At 44.3% G+C, this 6000-nt stretch overlaps 1 protein-coding gene across 4 annotated transcripts in view; it reads left to right on the top strand.

Moving 5' to 3' along the window:
* The first annotated feature begins 5096 nt into the window (after positions 1-5096).
* fermt2 (FERM domain containing kindlin 2) overlaps positions 5097-6000 on the top strand; it is a 143931-nt gene continuing 143027 nt past the window's right edge. For 2 of the 4 annotated variants that reach the window (XM_072568734.1, XM_072568732.1), the window contains exon 1: positions 5097-5634. The gene's annotated coding sequence lies outside the window, so the exon portion shown is untranslated. The remainder of the gene's footprint in view (positions 5635-6000) is intronic. The other 2 variants (XM_072568736.1, XM_072568735.1) reach the window with 1 other exon arrangement.

Here is a 6000-nt window from a genome sequence, read left to right as displayed (position 1 = left end):
ATCAGCAAGGCAGCCTTTATGTGGAGCCACAGGAGATGGAGAAGATATTGAATGAGTATTTTGAATCAGTGTTTACTGTGAAGGACATGGAAGATATAGAAAGTGGGAAAATAGATGGTCACACCTTGAAAAATATCCATATTACAAAGGAGAGGAGCTGGCTGTCTTGAAAAGCATAAAAGTGGAGGATCTGAGCTACAGGGAGAGGCGAAACAGGCTGGGACTGTTTTCCTTGGAGCGTCGGAGGCTGAGGGGTGACCTTATAGAGATTTACAAAATTATGAAGAGCATGAATAGGATAAATAGACAAAGTCTTTTCCCTGGGGTCGGGGAGTCCAGAACTAGAGGGTATAGGTTTAGGGTGAGAGGGAAAAGATATAAATGAGACCTAAGGGGCAACTTTTTCATGCAGAGGGTGGTATGTGTATGGAATGAGCTGCCAGAGGATGTGGTAGTGGCTAGTACAATTGCAACATTTAAGAGGCATTTGGATGGGTATATGAATAGGAAAGGTTTGGAGGGATATGGGCCGGGTGCTGGCAGGTGGGACTAGATTGGGTTGGGATATCTGGTTGGCATGGATGGGTTGGACCGAAGGGTCTGTTTCCATGCAGTACATCTCTATGACTCTATGACCTGATCAGATGTGCCCGAGCACTCTGTGGGAAGCTAGGGAAGTAATTGTTAGGCCCCTTGCTGAGATATTTGTATCATTGATAGTTACAGGTGAAGTCTGGAATACTGGAGGTAGGCTAACATGATGCCACTATTTAAGAAAGGTGGTAAGGACAAGCCAGGGAACTATAGACCAGTGAACCTGACATTGTTTTGTGGGCAAGTTGTTGGAGGCAATCATGAGGGACAGGATTTACATGTATTTGGAAAGGCAATGACTGATTAGGATTGTCAGCATGGCTTGGGCATGGGAAATCATGTCTCACTAAGTTGCTTGAGTTTTTTGAAGAAGTAACAAAGAGGATTGATGAAGGCAGAGCAGTGGACATGATCTATATGGACTTCAGTAAGACGTTTGACAAGGTTCCTCATGGGAGACCAGTTAGCAAGGTTAGATCTAATGGAGTACAGGGAGAACCTGCCATTTGGATACAGAACTGGCTCGAAGGTAGAAGACAGAGGGTGGTAGTGGAGTGTTGCTTTTCAGACTGGAGGTCTGTGGCCAGTGGTGTGCCACAAGGGTCAGAGTTGGGTCCATTACGTTTCGTCATGTATTGAAATGATTTGGATGTGAACATAGGAGATATAGTTAGTAAGTTTGCAGATCACACCAAAATTGGAGGTATAGTGGACAGCAAAAAAGGTTACCTCAGATTACAATGGGATCTTGATCAGATGGGCCAATGGGCTGAGGAGTGGCAAATGGAGTTTAATTTAGATAAATGTGAAGTGCTGAAGTTTGAAAAAGCAAATGAAAGCAGGACTTATGACTCTATGACTCTCATTGCCATCTTCATTTTGGACGCAACTTATAATTTAAACTACCAAAAACAGAGATCATAATTTAACTTATACCTCAACCAAAAATCCCTCTCTACTTACACTGGCCCTTGAGTAGACATTTCATCCTACAGGAAGTAGTCACTACCAAAGGCTTGCTCCCTTAGGAGCTGGGAAACTACTGATATCAGAACTAAATTTCACTCTATTCCCAAGCAAAGCCACTCTTCCAGCCTCCTTTACTTGATCACAAACTATTCAAACTAAGTGTGAGCTCACACATCTACACTATGGTCTGGTCAACAATATAGAATTCCTACAATGTGGAAAGATGCCATTTGGCCCATCAGTCTACACCGATCCTCGAAAGAACATCTCACCCAGACCGGTACCCCCGTTCTATCCCCATAAACCTGCATTTCCCCTGGATAATCCACCTAGTTTACATATCCCCAGCCACTATGTGCTGCTTAGCATGGCCGATTCACCTAACCTGCACATGTTTGGTCTGTGGGAGGAAACACACAAGGACATGGGTAGAATATGCAAACTCCACACAGACAGTCACCTGAGGTTAGAATCAAATGTCAGACCCTGGTGCTGTGAGGCAGCATGCTAACCACTAAGCCACCGTGCCACCCTATACAGCCAGCATTTCATCTGCTTCATGAGCAAGACTGATTTCCTCTATCTCAGCTTTCTGCATCTCTGATAGCTGCAGACAAAACTGCTGTCTGTCTGTGATATTGCTGTATTAGCAGGGAAACCTGTAGAGCCTGATATCAAAAATGGCTTCTTCTGCCCTTTTTTCCCCATGGCAATCTGAATAGTTATATCCAAGTAGAATTGCTGACCAGCTTGCTTTGATCCCAATTCATCTTCATCTTAGAAGTAAATATATAAGTTAAATGAACATTGGGAGAAGCAGAGTGGTACTATTGCTGAACTATCATCTACAGACCCAGGAAATCTGTCATTCTTACCTGGTCTGGTCTACATAATATTCAATGTCCACACCTTGGTTCAGACATGTACAAAAGTCCTGAAGTCCAGAGAGGAGGAGAGATTGATTGCCCTTGACACCAAGGTCCTATTTGACTGAGTGTAGCATCAAGGAATTATAGCAAAACTGAATTTAATAGTAATCAGTGGTAAACACTCCACTGGTTGGAGTTATACATTGCACAAAGGAAGATAGTTGTGGTTGTTCGCGGTCAGTCATCTCAGGTCCAAGATCAGCACAGGAGTTCCTTAGGTTAGTATCATATGCTCAATCATTTTCAGCTGTTTCAATGACCTTCCTTCTATTATAAGATTAGAAGTGGGAATGCTTGCTAGTAATTGTACAATGTTCAGAACTATTTCTGACTCTTGAGAAACTTTAATAGACCACTTTCAAGTGCAGGAAGACCTGGACAATATCCAGGCTTGGGCTGGCAAGTAATGTTTGTTTTACACAAGAGCCAGGGAATAACCATATCCAACAACAAAGAATTGAATCATCATCCTTGGATATTCAAAAGCATTACCATTACTGAAGCCCCCACTATCAACATTCTGGGTGTTGCCATTGACTAGAAACTGAACTGGACCAGTCATATAAATATTGTGGCTGCAAGATCAGGTCAGAGGCTAGGAATCTTGCAGTGAGTAACTCACCTCCTGACTCACTAAAGTCTGTTCACCATCCACAAAGACACAAGGCAGGAATATGATGGAATAGTTCCCACTTAGCTGGATGAATGCAGCTTCAACAACACTTATAAAACTTGACACCATCCAGTAAAAACCTGACCTGTTTGGCACTATATCCTCAAACATTCACTCCCTCCACCACCATTACACAATAGCAGCAGTATGTACAAGCTACAAGATGCACTGCAGAAATTCACCAAGGCTTTTCAGTAGCACACACCATACCTAAACCATCTAGAAGGTCAAGTGTGCAGATACATGAAAATGTCACCAGCTGCAAGTTTCCCTCCCAGCCATTCACCAACCTGATTTGGAAACATTTCACTGTTCCGGGGTCAAAATTCTGGAATTCCCATCCTAACAGTATTGATAATGTACTTATACCAAATAAAGTCATACAGCATTGGAAACAGACCCTTCAGTCCAATTAGTCCATGCCAACCATGGTCCCAAAATGAACTGTAGCGATTCAAGAAGACAGCTCATAACGATCTTCTCAAGGAAAAGTAAGTATGGTCTGTAAATGCTGGCCCAGTCAGCAAAGCCCACATCTCCTGAATAAAACAAAAGTTTCTAACTTGATAATTTAGAGACTGTAAGATGTTTTTGTTTCCAAACCTAAATATCTTGTATCTTCATCTCATAAAATGATCAGACTCCTCTTTTGATATGCAACAATCAAATCACCCAGATTTAAGGCAACAAAAACAGAAATTGCTGGGGAGGTCTGGCAACATCTGTGGGAAGAAAGCAGAGTTAATGTTTAAAGTCTGGTGATTCCTCATCAGAACAGATTTACTATCAAGTAGATGGGAGAACAGACCAAACAACTCCCTTCATTTACACTAAGTTTAATGCTATAACTCAAAAATATAACAAACGTACGAACCAAAAGACGTAGTCCCAAAATATATTTGAATGAACCTCATAATGGTAACAAATGCAATAAAATTAAAAGGGAATAACTTGGAACTGATGTAAATACAATTTAATTAATAAATATTTTTCCTTGAATGTAGTATTTGTTACTTATAAACTTGACTGTTTCAATCCTGTCCTTACTTCACTGTATCTCTGTAATGTCTTGGAATTGATGTGCTTCTCTAACTCTGGTTTGTCGAGCATCTTGACTTCAATTGCTCCATTTTTGGCGGTCATGATGTGGAGGTGGTCGTGTTGTACTGGGGTGGACAAAGTTGAAAATCGCACGAGACCACGCTATAGTCTAACAGGTTTGTTTGAAAATACAATCTTTCGAAGCACTGTTCCTTTGTCAGGTAGCTCGTAATACTGTACCTTCAAACGATGAGACCTAAACCTCTACAAAGTTCCCTCCCTAAACTCTGCCTCTCCCTTCTGCAAGACTTTCTTAAAACCTACTTCTATGATAAAGCATTTGGTTGACTGTACTAGTCTCTCCTTAGGTGGTATGGTTTGAAATTCTGTTTGATAATGCCATTGATTCGCCTTGCTCTGTGAAAGATGCTATTTAAATGAAAGTCCGTTAGAAGACAGACCCGAACTGTTCCCCAATTAAACAGAGCGTGGGTGTTTTTTCGGAGGATTGTGATAATTTGGGACGTTTCCTGATGAAATGTTGAAAAACAGTGCCTTTCAATATGTTCAAGTCAGAGGTGGATAGATTTGTGTTAAACAAGGGAGTAGCAGGGATAGACAGGAATGCATATTTGAGTTTGCAATCTTGTTGCATGATGGAGCAGGCTTGAGGGGCTGAATGGCCAGCCCTGCTCCTTGTTGGTATGCTCATAAAACTGTATTTATATCATCGAATGGGCCCACACGTCTCCTTGCTGACTCGAACAAAATTACACCCGCGTGGGTTAATTCCTTCTGAATTACAGTGCACAGTTAAAAAGCTGGCTCCATGGCAACGCCGAATAATGAGCTGGACGTCGCAGGGGGAAGGAAGAGAAATGGGGAAAAGTGCAGGAGTGGAAATGTTTGCAGCGGGGTCTGGGGTCTGAGCGTCCGGCTCTCGAGCGCCGATGGTCTGCTCCGTGCAGGACGGGCCGTGCTAACGGGAATGCGGTCTCGAGATCAATCTGGGGCAGCTCGAGGCCCGGATGTGCGGCGCTGCTGCTCCTCATTTCCATAAAAGGCAGCGGAGGCTCGGCTTGGGCTCGAGCTGGATCCTGAGCGCGGAGGAGGGAAGGAAAAAGGGAGAGAGAGGGAGAGGGAGAGGGAGAGGAGGGGCGGTGCTGCCTGGTGCCTGGGCACTCACACTCACTCACTCAGACATGGACAGCGGGCTGTGAGTGCCACAGGCTGAGATTGAAGTTTACGGCGACGCTGAGAGAGACAGGGAGGAGGAGAGGGGGGGAATCCCGCCCCAGGAGTGACTCCATTAACCGTCCAGCCAACGGCCGCCAGCTTGGACCCCTGCGCCCGTGGGAAAACTCTATTCCTCCATCGCTCCCCCACCACCCGATACCGCTGGGCTGTCACCAACATTGACTTTCGGAGGTAATTTTTAATGTTTACATTTTCGGATTTTTACCCCCCCCCCCCCCCCCTCCCCGTCTATAACTGTTGCTGTCGGGTTAAATCCCTCGCCACACTTTAGAAACCCGGCCTGTATATTCGCTTTCGGTGGACTTTGGTCCGGCTCCGCTCTGGTGAGGGCAGATTTTTAAATAATCCGTTTGTTTCTGTTTTGTTGTTGTTGTTTGTTGTGTGTGTGTGTGTGTGTCGTGAGGGGGGGGGGGTGAATTTGTATGGAAGCGCTGTCCCTCGCCACCATCTGGATCGAGTGACAAATGGGGAGGGGTCTGACACGATGGGGTTTCAGATGGAGGATGGTTTTTGTGGAAAGGGCAACGGGGAGTGGGG

Source organism: Chiloscyllium punctatum, chromosome 4, assembly GCF_047496795.1.
Source record: "Chiloscyllium punctatum isolate Juve2018m chromosome 4, sChiPun1.3, whole genome shotgun sequence".
NCBI classification, from domain to species: domain Eukaryota; kingdom Metazoa; phylum Chordata; class Chondrichthyes; order Orectolobiformes; family Hemiscylliidae; genus Chiloscyllium; species Chiloscyllium punctatum.
This window is presented reverse-complemented; position numbering and strand designations above follow the sequence as displayed.